Source organism: Bubalus kerabau, chromosome 1, assembly GCF_029407905.1.
Source record: "Bubalus kerabau isolate K-KA32 ecotype Philippines breed swamp buffalo chromosome 1, PCC_UOA_SB_1v2, whole genome shotgun sequence".
Lineage (NCBI taxonomy): Eukaryota > Metazoa > Chordata > Mammalia > Artiodactyla > Bovidae > Bubalus > Bubalus kerabau.
In genome coordinates, this window is record NC_073624.1 from 155717899 (window position 1) to 155732560 (window position 14662).

General features: G+C 41.2%; 1 long non-coding RNA gene across 5 annotated transcripts in view; it reads right to left on the reverse strand.

Annotated features, from left to right (window-relative positions):
• The window catches only part of LOC129620921 (uncharacterized), a 95390-nt gene that overhangs the window by 62236 nt on the left and 18492 nt on the right, over nucleotides 1–14662 (reverse strand). The gene's annotated exons all lie outside the window — the stretch shown is intronic.

Sequence of the window (14662 nt, forward strand, 5' to 3'; positions counted from 1 at the left end):
GGAAGCCCTAAATAAGGCTAGCTGCTAAGTCACTTCAGTCGTGTCCAACTCTGTGCGACCCCATAGACGGCAGCCCACCAGGCTCCGCCGTCCCTGGGATTCTCCAGGCAACAACACCGGAGTGGGTTGCCATTTCCTTCTCCAATGCATCAAAGTGAAAAGTGAAAGTGAAGCCGCTCAGTCGTGTCCGACTCTTTGCAACCCCATGGACTACAAGCCTACCAGGCTCCTCAGTCCATGGGATTTTCCAGGCAAGAGTACTGGCGTGGGGTGCCATTGCCTTCTCCGAAATAAGGCTAGAGACCCAGCTAAATCATGCCTAGACTTCTGACTTCCCCCCACCAAAACCATGAGATAATAATTCTATAATTTGTTAAGCCACCAAGTTTTGTGGATAACATATTCCTAAGTTGTCTCCTAAAAATGTCCGTTAGTTCAGCCATCCTTTAGACTGGAAGTAATGATGTAAATTGCTTTAAACTACTCAACATCACCTTTTTTCTGGAAATGCTCTGCTCTCATCACTTGTGATTTTGATGGGCCTGGAAATCATGACTCTTTTCCTTTACTGTGGGGTTATCATCCTACCCCCACAGTCAAGGGAAAGCATTGATGCATTTAAACTGTGGCATTGGAAAAGACTCTTGAGAGTCCCTTGGACTGCAAGGAGATCAAACCACTCCATCCTAGAGGAAACCAGTCCTGAATATTCATTGGAAGGACTGATGCTGAAGCTGAAATTCCAATACTTTGGCCACCTGATGTGAAGAACAGACTCATTGGAAAAGACCCTGATGCTGGGAAAGATTGAAGGCGGGAGGGGAAGGGGATGACAGAGGATGAGATGGTTGGATGGCATTACCGACTCGATGGACATGTATTGAGCAAGCTCCGGGAGCTGGTGATGGATAGGGAAGCCTGTCATACGACAATCCATGGGGTTGTGAAGAGTCAGACACAACTGAGAGACTGAACTGAACTGAATCAGAATCTCTTCCTTATGATTTAAATATCAGCTTAATCAGAGAAGACATAGGGGAATATAAGCTATGTGGTGCCATGCCTCAATACGAAGAGGCCCCAGGGAGGTGGACCCACTGCTGCAGCCCCTGGAGGAGGCTTGGCTACTTCCCTTGCAGCGGCCTAGTTATTCTACTCTTCCTGTCAGTCCATGAGCCCCCATTATCCTTCCAATAAACTTCCTTCTCCCTCAAACAATGATTTCAAACTTTAGTTAGTGAGAGTCCATTTCTGTTGCTTAGAAGGGAGAACCCTGACAGACAGACACCAGATGCATTCAGCTGGTGACTGCATACTGACCATAAAGAAATCCTGTAAGGTTTTCATTAGTACTTCTTTTGATGGGCCCCAAATAAAAACACTTAATGACGAAACTGTAGGGAGCTTAGTCCCCGTCTAAAGTAAACTTATTGCTTTTTAAGGAAGCAAATTGAGTCTCACAGTCAGACGGTAACTTGCCTAAGTTGCCACAAGGAATTATTGGTAGATTCAGAACAGTTTTATATACTTTAGGTCACACCCATATCAATAGCCAGTAGACCAAAAGAGCTGCTATTTTAAATTCTGAGAGAAATAATGCAACAGTGTAACTTTAATCACTATATAGGAAAAGATTTCGTTTCTAGTAGTAGCCATGATGATCACACATATGTAGGTAGTAGTGGAAATGAGAAGGAGCACCTATAACTCATGATTCTATTCTTTCTAGAATGATTTTGCTCCAAAAAATTGGGAAGGAGGCTATTAATTAGACTTTGGCCTTTCATTACTGTATGAAGCTTGGCCAAGCCTTGAAATCCCCTTTGTAGTGGTTGACCTTGGAATCATATCTATTGCTAGGGGATGACCTCTAGGATGACTCCCAGTGATTCCCCACCTTCCTGGTATGCACAGCCTTGTGTAATCTCCCCTTGAGTGTGAACTGACTGGCCTAGTGACTTATTTCTAACCAATAGAACATGGAAAGGCAATGTGATAACAATTCCATGATTAGGTTACAAAAGACTGTGACTCTGTCTTGCTGGCCTGGATGAAACACACTGCCATATTGGAAAGGCCACATAGTAAAGAACAGAGGGCAGCCAGCAAGGAACTGAAGTCCTCAGTCCAACAGCCCTCAAGACACTGAAGACCAATAGCAGCCAATGAGTAAGCTGGAAAGCAGATCCAACTGCCTTTAAACCTTGACTGCAGCCTTGCAGGAGACCCTCAGATCAATGACCTCACCAAGCCAAATTCTTGACCCCCAAAAAGCTGAGAGACAGCAGTTTTGTATTTTTTTAAGCTACTGAGCTTTGCAGTACTTTATTACATAGTAATAGATTATTTATACAGACCTTGATGGAATACAATTTTTTGCTCAGTCCTGGGAGACTGAGGCTTTCTTATCATGGTTACATAAGAAAGGAAGTTGGGCTATGGGTTTTGAACACGGTCACCCTAATGGCCCCGTGCATAGCAGCAGGGAGTGCATTATGTCTGTTAGAGCCAACTAACTCTAGATAACTAAAGACTGTGAATCAGGGAACTAGGATTTGTAACACATCTTGAAAGAAACTTTTACCACACCTTGAAAGAAACTTCTGCAAAAAAGAAAAAGACTCAAATAGCACTGGTAGGAGAGAGAGTTTTTGAGATATAGTCAGTCTCACCAGTGCCCTTAATTGCACCTTTTTATTTAGTTTTAGCCAACTGGCAGTTAAACACCATTTTAATTATGTTAGCACTGGAAAAAGAAGAGCATCTAGTTCGAGTTCCTTGTTCCAACTGCTGTTCTTAATTGCCTTTTCATTCAAGCCAAAGACTTACAGTGGCAGCCACAGCCCAGTTGGAAAACAATTCATTGTGTCAGTGACTAGGCCGCATAACAGAGCACCTTAATAAGACCAACTTCTGTACTTCCTGGCTCCCCAAGATGGATTATGTTCATAGTCTATTATTTGAACAAGGGTATCTGACTTATGGCAAATCTATCTGAAACAGCATTGTAGTACTGTATTTTATCTTTAAGAAATGTATTTTATAAAAGTAAGATATTTACTTCTGTTGCAGGAAGGAATTTAAGCAGAAAAATTTCTCTCTAATGTTTGTTGAATCATAGGAGAATGATGAGGGGGAACAGAGTGATACATCAACCAACTAACTTGAAAAACTCAGTTGTATTTTTATTTCAGGAAGAAAGGCTGAGCTAAAGGCGCCCTGTGGTATTGCATGAAATACCTTTCTTCTTTTTTCAAGTCATGCATATCACCCAGGAATCCACAAGGGTAGCATCTCTGTTCTCTATTACTTAAATTTGCACAAGCATGCGATCAATTCTTCCTTCCCATTCCTTCCTCTTTAGGCCTTGTGAAAGGAGTTGAAATTTATAGTCTTTGAGGATGGCAACCTTTGTTTGGAATCATAGAATCACAGACTGTAAGAACCAGCAAGGACCTCAGAGATTATCTGGTCTGACTTTCTCATTTTACAAGCAAGGTAACCAAAGCCCTTTAGTGAAAGACCTGGCTGTGATTGATGATTTTAATGACACCTGTAGCCCTGAACTGGGTGAAAACCAGGGTCAGGATCCACACAGAGCAAGGAAATCACGCACACCAGGTAGGAGTTTTAACTTCATCTTAATTTTTCCTTCTTCTTTGAAGGAAATTAGAACAATAGAGGGCCAGAGTCACACAGACCCTGGGGTCTGTTTGGCTCACCCACTCTCTGACTCTGTGACCTTGGAAAAGTCACTGTACATCTCAATTTCAGCCTTGGTAAACCTGGAGAAAAGCAAGGTAGGACCAGTGTCTTGGGTGGTGGTGAGAATGACACAAGCAAGCGTATGTAAAGCTCTTAGCACAGGACAAGAGCTCATAAAATGTATGTAATTGTTATTATTAGCTTCCACTAGTATTATTGGAAAAGATACTGATGCTGGGAGAGATGGAAGGCAAAAAGAGAAGAGGGCAGCAGAGGATGAGATGGTAGGATGGCATCACCAACTGAATGGACATAAACTTGAGCAAATTCCGGGAAATAGTGGAGGACAGGGAGGCCTGGTGTGCTGCAGTCCACAGGTTCGCAAAGAGTTGGACACGACTTAGTGAACAAACAACAACGAGTATTATACCACCTTGACTGTGCTGACCCTTGCCAATAGCAAATAATTTTACCTGCTGGGCCCCGGTTTGGGCACATATAAACTGAAAGAATTTTGGCATTACAACTCTTTTGATCTTGGGTCATACTCTTCCACTGACCTCAGCTTAATAGTTATCTCCTCAGCCTTGAATGGTCTCTTCCATCAGCTCCCACCCTAGCTACCTCTACACCACTGGACCACAAGTACCTTGAGGGTAGAGCTCACAGCTGACCTTTTTCTGCTTTTTCCTCAGACCTAACACAGTGTCTTTGACTCCTAGGTTCCCATTTTACATAAAAGCTTTGAATTTGTATTGCTTCTAGAGACAAGCCAAGCTGGACAGCTTCGTGCAGATGCAAAAGAGAAGATTCTAGCTAAATAACAGCTGAGGATAATATAAAAGAGCTCATAATTAGTGGCAAGGGCTCTGGGAATAGCAGGCTATCAAACTACACAAGGCTATGGGAAAGCTGGCAGGTGAAATTTGAAACAAGAACCCAACCAAGTCATCAGTTTAAGACTTGGGGTTGAATAGAAAGATCAGTTTTATTGGAGGGGGAGTCTATAGTGGGAGGTTAGAACCGGTTTAGTGGTGGAAAGGGATTCACAAATATTTATTAGTTATTTTTAGTCACTTATCCCTGAGGCAAAAGAAGAATTGGTGCCTTAGTTGATTTTTTTTTAAGTACCTGAATTGTAGCTGCAAGCATGAGGATCTTGAGTTTAGCAGCATGCCTGCTCCACAGAGTGGCCCTGCTGTGATTTTTCACACGTCTTTCTTGCCTTCCACAGAGTTTCCAGGACAGGCAAAGGTTTTGGAGAAAACAAAGTGCTGTGTGTCCCCTGTTGTCAGGACTTAAATTTTAAATCTTTCTTGGCCGCTCAGTGTGGTAGCCGGCAAAGAGTCTTTGTCAGGGAAAGGTCAGAGGCAGTTATTAACACAGACTGACAAGTGTACTTCAGAAAACAACTGCCCTCATCCATCCCTCCAACCCTCACAGAAGCCTTTGCTGACAATCGCTTCATTTCTATACATTGTCAGCAGACACTTAACAGCACTTTGTTGTCCATCTTGGCTCTCTCAGAAGTATGACTGAGAGCGCGCGATGTAACTTGGGAGAATAAACGAGAGAAAGAACATGTTAATCTCTGGCCGGGTCAGTTCAATGCCACTTCAGTGAACATTTTTTGTTTCTCCTCCTTGGCTAGCAAGACAGAGCCAACTCTGGGTCATAGCCTTTGAGTTTTAGAGCTGGGAAGAGTTCCACTTACCCAAAGAACTCCAGGAATCTGACCCTGTGGCTAGAGCTGTCTCTATGGGACCTATTCTCCATCACTCTCTCTGCCTGAGACCTCAGTTACTAGTGGAAGTTCTTGGTTTCTTGGGACCCCAGGTCATGCCAACCAATATGTGGCCGTGATTTCTCAACACTGTGCATCCTGCTGCTGCTGCTAAATCGTTTCAGTCATTTCCGACTCTGTGCGACCCCATAGACGGCAGCCCATCAGGCTCCCCCGTCCCTGGGATTCTCCAGGCAAGAACACTGGAGTGGGTTGCCATTTCCTTCTCCAATGCATGAAAGTGAAAAGTGAAAGTGAAGTCTCTCAGTCTTGTCCGACTCTTCACGACCCCATGGACTGCAGCCTACCAGGCTCCTCCATCCATGGGATTTCCCAGGCAAGAGTACTGGAGTGGGGTGCCATTGCCTTCTCCGAAGAGAAAGGCAGTAATGCAAAATCTCACAGCCTTCTATGACTTTGAGTTATGCATCTGGGTCTAGCTAAACAGGGATTACAGATTCAGAGTGGCACACCGTATTGATAACATCCTGTCTAAATATATGTCTGTGTGTGTGTGTGCAAAGCATGCATGTGACATGCTCATGGTCCCAAAACCATGTTCCCAAAGCTGTGTGTATGAAGGGAGGAAGAAGACTGAAAGGGTACAGAGGACTGAGATGTAAATTATTGGCAGTATTATTTTTCATAAGTTCCCAAATCAGGTAGTGACCATTAATCACCAACATCCGGTCCAAATACTAGTACGAATCAAATCCCTCTTCTCAGTGGAGGACGGCCTCTGTGTCTCTCTGTTTTGTTAGCATGATGCTACTACAGGTTCCTGAACCTGGCCAGCCCTGTCATAGGTAGATTTTATAGAAAGCAATTTCCCCTTCAGATTGATGCCGAAGCTGAGGCTCCAATACTTTGGCCACCTGATGCAAAGAGCTGACTCATTGGAAAAGATCCTGATACTGGGGAAGATTGAGGGCAGGATGAGAAGAGGGTGACAGAGGATGAAATGGTTGGATGGCATCACCGACTCAACGGACGTCAGTTTGAGCAAACTCTGGGAAATAGTGAATGACAGGGAAGACTGGTGTGCTGCAGTCCATGCGGTTGCAAAGAATCACACACAACTGAGTTACTGAACAACTTTCCTCTTCAGAGCCTGTAGAAGAAAGGAAATCTGCTCTGGAGAGCATGTTGAGACTGAACAAAGCTGTAACATGTGATAAAAAGATGAGTTCCCCAGGGAAATCCCACAGGCATGTCACTAGCTCTGTAATTAGCATTGTGCTCATCGGGGGATGTACGTTGCCTTTTTCCAGCCTTTCGGAAGGAACAATATATGATTTGGATATTGCCCTGCTATTGACATGTTGACATTTCAGCTTTTAACAATTTTTAAAGAAACAAGTAGGAGTTTACAGTGCTGGATACTTAATAATCCTGGAAGACAGCTGAGGGAGGTTGCATGGATGCATATTACATTTTACCCCAGGCTTCTTTAGGCCATTAAATGTACCCCAAGCACTTCATATAGAATTTTCACTTATCTATACTCAGATACGGAGAAGGAAACGGCAACCCACTCCAGTATTCTTGCCTAGAGAATCCCATGGACAGAGGAGCCTGGTGGGCTGCTGTCCATAGGGCCACACAGAGTCAGACATGACTAAAGCGACGTAGCATGCATGCATGCATTGGAGAAGGCAACGGCAACCCACTCCAGCGTTCTTGCCTGGAGAATCCCAGGGATAGAGGAGACTGGTGGGCTGCCGTCTATGGGGTCACACAGAGTCAGACACGACTGAAGCGACTTAGCAGGAGCAGCAGCATACTCAAATAATAATTGCTGATGAGGTGGATTTTCATGGATTTTCAATAGATGGGGTCAAGAATTTAAAGTCAAAATCCTTGCCACCCTGATTCCTTCCTAAAGATTGGAACTTTATTGCTCTAGTATTGTATGCAGAGCTGATTTGTTTCATAAGGCTTTGGCATCAGGGACCATAATTTCTTCCAAATCTGCAGAGTAATAAGTTTTGCCAAAAATGGGTTCATCTTTGTTCTATCTACAAGAATTTAAACACAGACACAGCAGGCAGAAGTCATAGTTTAAATCACTTTTCGGAGATGTCATTGGTCATCGCCTCTCATTAGCTCTTATTCTCTAATTGAGTCTGAACCACTTCAGGTCAATGGCAGGAATTTGTTTCCATTTCCAATGTGGAGGGTGCCAAATGAAAAAATGCTGAGTTGAGGTAGGATTGAAAAGTTGACGGCAAAATTCAAAGAAATTTGTCTAGTTTGCAACAATGGTAACGCTGTGATGGCATTATTTTTTATTCGACTTTTTAAAGAAATGAACTTGTTCCTGTTTACGAAGTTTAGACTCCACTTCTTACACATTAATGATTGTTTGTTTGCTTTGGTTTGGCATAAACACTGAGACCAAAACCAGGAATCCAGTGGCTGAGAGAAAGTATGTAATTGTGGGTGTTGCCAAGTCTAAATAGTACCCAATTCCAATCGCACTGCATTCCTCTATTCTTGAAGATGTTATCACATGCCAGGAAAACCCAAGGCTTCCACCCAAGGTGGTATCTGTTGACACTGGTCTGTCTTGGCACTTGAAAGCAGGTTCATAGCGAACATTCTTGACCATTTTATCTGCCATCTGCTTTCTAGCGTTAATTGAAGTTATTCTCCCTCACACATATTTTGAGTGAAATTGCATGTAATCTATACATACATTTAGAGAAAATTTTAAAATTGTGAAGATTGAAACTTTTCAAAAATAAACACAGTGTATCTCTCAATTTACTTAGTTATTTCTCATGTCTATTAATAAAACTCTTTTATCCATGATGTTCTAAAGCTTTGTTGCTGTTGGGAATTACAATTCTTAAATTGTATTTTTGAATTGGTCATTACCAGCATGTAGAACTAATTTACTAATTTATGAAATAATTACTATTTCTAAAAACTATTACTACATTTTATGTTGATCTCCTATTTAAAAATATTGTGGCTTCTAATAGTTTGTGGATTCTTCTGAACTTTTTACTCTAGAAAAAAAATTCTTATAACACAGTTTGCCCCCTTTATTTCCAATATTTATACTTTTTGTTGATTTTTCTGAAGCCACAACAAGATTGAAGCCCAAGAGCCACAACAAAAGATGCTGCATGTCACAGCAAAGACCCCACATGTGACAACTAAGATCTGACACAGACAAAATAAATATTTAAAATCCTATATATAATATTACTAATTGTATGTCAGCATATTTTTTGAGAAAGAAAATAAAATTTCCCTTTAACTCCTTGAATATATATATCATTACTTCTTTTAATATATGTATAATAGTTGCTTCAAAGTTCCTGCCTGCTAACTATAACATCTGGGCCAACTTAGCTGTTTTCTATTTCTATATCTTTTTCCTTGACTGGAAGCTATACTTGTCTCCATTTTCCCATATCTGGTGGGTTTTCATTCTCTATTAGATACTGTTGATAATACTTTGGAAAGATCCTAGATTATATTATATTCTTCTACAGAAAGTTGTTTTTTATTCAAGTACACAGTTCAATTCTGGTATGACCTAAATCAAATCCCTTATGATGATATAGGGGAATGACAAATAGATTCAAGGGATTAGATCTGATAGACAAGGTGCCTGAAGAACTATGGACAGACGCTCGCAACATTGTACAGGAGGCGGTGATCAAAAGCATCCCCAAGAAAAAGAAACGCAAAAAGGCAAAATGGTTGTCTGAGAGGCCTTAAAATAGCTGAGAAAATAATAGAAGTGAAAAGCAAAGGAGAAAAGGAAAGATATGCCCATTTGAATGCAGAGTTCCAAAGAATAGCAAGGAGAGATAAGAAAGCCTTAAGTAAACAATGTAAAGAAATAAAGGCAAACAATAGAATGGGAAAGACTAGAGATCTCTTCAAGAAAATTGGAGATACAGACACCAAGGGACTATCTCATGTAAAGATGGGCACAATAAAGGACAGAAATGGTATGGACCTAACAGAAGCAGAAGATATTAAAAAGAGGTCTCAAGAATACACAGAAGAACTGTCCAGAAAAACTCTTAATGATCTAAATAATCTTGATGGTGTGGTCACTTGCCTAGAGCCACACATCCTGGAGTGTGAAGTCAAATGGGCTTTAGGAAGCATTTATATGAATAAAGTTAGTGGAGGTGATAGAATTCCAGCTGATCTATTTAAAATCCAAAAAGATGATGCTGTTAACATCCTGCACTCAGTATGCCAGCAAATTTGGAAAACTCAGCAGTGGCCACAGGACTGGAAAAGGTCAGTTTTCATTCCAATCCCAAAGAAGGGCAATGTCAAAGAATGTTCAAATTACTGCACAATTGCACTTATTTCAATGGCACCCCACTCCAGTACTCTTGCCTGGAAAATCCCATGAACAGAGGAGCCTGGTAGGCTGCAGTCCATGGGGTCGCAAAGAGTCGGACACGACTTCACTTTCACTTTCACTTTTCACTTTCATGCATTGGAGAAGGAAATGGCAACCCACTCCAGTGTTCTTGCCTGGAGAATCCCAGGGACGGGGGACCCTGGTGTCTGCTGTCTCTGGGGTCGCACAGAGTCGGACACGACTGAAATGACTTAGCAGCAGCAGCAGCAGCAGCACATGATAGGCAGGTCACACTCAAAATCCTTCAAGCTAGGCTTCAACAACACATAAGCCAAGAACTTCCAGATATACAGGCTGGATTTAGAAAAGGCAGAGGAACCAGTGCTCAAACTGCCAAAATCCACTGGATCATAGAAAAAGCAAGGAAATTCCAGAGAAACATCTATTTCTGCTTCATTGATTATGCCAAAGCCTTTGACTGTGTGGATCACAACAAACTGGAAAATTCTTAGAGATGGGAATACAAGACTACCTTACCTGCATCCTAAGAAACCTGATGGAGGTCCAGAAGCAACAGTTAGAACCCAGACATGGAACAACGAACTAGCTCAAAATTGGGAAAGGCTACATCAAAGCTATATATTGTCACCCTGCTTACTTAACTTATGTGCAGAGTACATTATGTGAAATGCTGGGCTGGGTGATTCCACAAGCTGGAATCAAGATTGCTAGGAGAAATATCAATAACCTCAGATACACAGAGGATACCACCCTAATGGCAGAAAGCGAAGAACTAAAGAGCCTCTTGATGAAGGTGAAAAAGGAGAGTGAAAAAAAAAAAAAACTGGCTTAAAACTCAACATTCAAAAACTAAAATTATGGCATCTGGTCCCATCACTTCACGGCAAATAGAAGGGGAAAAAATAGAAATAGCAACAGACTTCACTTTCTTGGGATTCAAAATCACTGCAAATGGTGACTTCAGTCATGAAATTAAAAGATACTTGCTCCTTGGAGGAAAAGCTATGACAAACCTAGACAGCATATTAAAAGGCAGAGACATCACTTTGCTGACAAAGGTCTGGATAATCAAAACTATGGTTTTTTCCAGTAGTCATGTATGGATGTGAGAGTTAGACCATAAAGAAGGCTGAGCAACAAAGAATTGATGCTTTCAAATTGTGGTGCTGGAGAAGACACTTGAGAATCCCTTAGACAGCAAGGAGATCAAACTAGTCAATCCTAAAGGTAATCAGTCCTGAATATTCATTGGAAGGACTGATACTGAAGTTGAAGCTCAAATACTTTTGCTCCCTGATGTGAAGAGCCAACTCATTGGGGAAAAAACCCTGTTGCTGGGAAAGATTCAGAGCAGGAGGAAAAGGGGACAACAGAGGATGAGATGGCTGGATGGCATCACTGACTCGATCGACATGAGTCTGAGTGAACTCGGGGAGTTGGTGATGGACAGGGAGGCCTGGCGTGCTGCGATTCATGGGGTCGCAAAGAGTTGGACACGACTGAACGACTGAACTGAACTGAACTGAATCTCTTCCTTAATTAAAAAAATTTCTACTTGGAAGGACTCATCTTTCAAATTCTGCACTCTCTATAGATTTGTGTCGGGTGTTGGCTTTAAACTTTATCAGGGAAGATCTAGAGTAGGCTTTCTAGAGTAGGCCCCTGTTCTTAGGTTTGACCTTTTTGGTATCTCAGTTGGATGCTTGAGATGTCCACAAGGAGTTAATGAGAACTTTTCACTACAGCTGAATTTGCTTTGTTCCTATATTTGCATGACCTCTAGTTTCTCTGTCCTAGTCTCATCTCTGATGAACTTTTTGGAAATCCTCCACTTGTCTTGAGCAAATATAGTCCAACACTTAGTCACAGACTTCTAGGGAACTGCTGTGCATACTTATGGGGTCTCATCTCTGCATAGCTTCCTCCTATCTTGAATCTTTCCCACAGACTCCAGTCTCTTCAGCTACCCCAAACCCTTATCTCCACCTCCTTGATTCATCAAGATGACTGAACTTGGTTTGAAGCTTAGCTTACTGCACCATAATCTAAAAATTGCCTTCAAGCAGAGGGCTAAGACAATCATCCTTAAGTGTAGCTTACTTCAGTTTCTCTTCTTCAGGGGTCAGTCTTGAGCTCCCTGTTGTCCAATGCTTTATAAACTTTTGTGGGTTTTTTGTATTTATTAAAAACGAGAAGGCGAATTCAGCACCAGTTTCTCTATCATAATTAAAAACTAAATCCAGATATAGTGTTTTTTTTAATTCTAGAAATTTTATCGAAGCTTTTAAATAGATTTAAATAAATTTCTAGCGAAATTTTCCTTCTTTTATTTTGGCCATCTTTATCTCCATTGCCTTGAATAAATTCATCACATTGATTTTAAGACTTTCGTCACTCAAAGTACAATGGATCTATTTTATGCATTATTTTCTCTTTGTTTTTGGCTAGATAGCCCTGTATTTTAGTCCTGTATTTACAAAAGAACTAATATTCTTTTGAATTGATGTACAACAAAAAATTCAAAAATCTTAAGTTCACGATTAAATGAATTATTACATATGTGTAATGACTGTGTAACAGCCATTTAGATCAAGATAATAGACTATTTCTGGATCCTGGAAGACTTGATTATGCTTCCTCCCAGTCACTAGTCCCCTACAGGTAGTCATTATTGTAATTTTCTGTCTCTACAGATTAGTTTTAAACTTTCATATAAACATTTTGTGTACTCTTTTGTGTCTAATATCATCCACTTTGAGTCTTTAGCTTCATCCATGCTAGCCTGTGTATCAATAGTTTGTGTTTTTCCCATAGTGTGTATTATTCCACTGTCTGAATTTACCACACATTATTTATCCCATTCTTGGTGGGCACAACAGTTCCTTCCAGGTGGGATGTTTAATTATAGTTACTATGATTATTCCTGTATATTACTTTTGATAAATATATAAGCTTTCATTTCTACTGGGTTCATATCAGAGAGTAAAGTCATTGGGTTATAGTGCATATGGAAACTAAGCTTTAGGAAATACTTCCAAATAATTTACCAAGTATTTTATTCTTATCACTGTAGAATGCTCTCTGGAAACTCTCAAATAATCTTATTTTATGTGGGGACAGCCCAATTCTCTCTCACAGACCTTCAGGAAATCCCCATACATAAGATATTCCATTTGTTCTACATCCTTTCTAACACCTGATATTATCAGGTTGTTTTAATTTTAGCCATTCTCAATGGTATGCCTAAAAAGATCCTCCTATCTTGGATAGGTGGAGAAGGCAATGGCACCCCACTCCAGTACTCTTGCCTGGAAAATCCCATGGACGGAGGAGCCTGGTGGGCTGCAGTCCATGGGGTCGCACAGAGTCAGACACGACTGAGCGACTTCACTTTCACTTTTCACTTTCATGCATTGGAGAAGGAAATGGCAATCCACTCCAGTGTTCTTGCCTGGAGAATCCCAGGGATGGGGAAGCCTAGTGGGCTGCTGTCTATGGGATCACACAGAGTCGGACATGACTGAAGTGACTTAGCAGCAGCATCTTGGATAGGAGGATATATATATATATAAAATAGTATCTCATGGTTTTATTTTGCATCCCTCTCATGACTAATGATATTAAGCACCTTTGTACATATTCCTTTCTATTTACATGTTCATGTCCAATTCCATCAATTTATTTATTTTATGAATATATAACAGAAATGTAGACATGCAAGCTGACAGTAACTTCTTCTAAAGAAGGATTCCTTTCCCTTCACAGGGAAGGTAGAGTGGAATTTAAAGTGATGATTTCTCTTATAGGTGTTTTCTGGGTTCCTCTGACTATAATCCTATGATCTGAGAAATATACATCTCCTTCCAGGCCTTTCTGCAGCCTTATTTTGTTGGAGAACTCCTCTTCCCAGGCCTCTCTGCTGGAATCCTGTCACTACTCTAAGTGGTACTCATTGGTCGTGGTGGGTTAGTCACTAAGTTGTGTCCAACTCTTCCAACTCCATGGATTGTAGCCTGCCAGGTTCCTCTGTCCATGGGATTCTCTTGGCAAAAATACTAGAGTGGGTTGCCATGTCCTTCTCCAGGGAAACTTCCTGACCCAGGAATCAAACCCAGATCCTCTGCATTGTAGGCAGATTGTTTACCAACTGAGCTATGTACTCAGTGGTAGAGTTCTTAAATGGTCCCAGGTTCACTCTTTCCTCTGATGACTTACTGTTGGTCCACAGGAAACACACAACTCCATGCCTTGTCAGGTGCAGGGTTATTTTCAAATGCAGACTTACTTTTACTTTCCCTTGATCCCAGTGCTCAGGTCAGCAGCCACACTTCTTTTTGATATTCCTCAGACGTGGATCTGACAATGGTCAAACTCCAGGGGCATATATCTATTCCCCAGGTGGTTGCCCATCAGCCATTATGTTATGGAGAAGGTATTTCCTCTCCTTTATTACTTAGGACTCATAGCCTAGCTTTCACCAAAAAAATTCTCAGAATCCACTCTTGACAATTTTATACCCAGAAAACAGTTGAGGGTTTCAAGGGCCATGAAATCAGCTCAGTTATCTCCCTTGAAAATTTGTATTTTGGTGTGTCCATTTACTTTACAATTTAGTATCTGTGATACTGTCATAGGCTGAATAACCTCCCTGCAAATATGTTTACATGCTCATGCCCAGAATTTTTTAAATATGTTACCGTACATAATAAAAGGAAGTTTACTGGAGTGCAGAACCAACATGGCATAGAAAGACCCTGAACTCATCTCTCATGAGCACTCTAAAACCATACTACCTGCAGAACAACCATCAA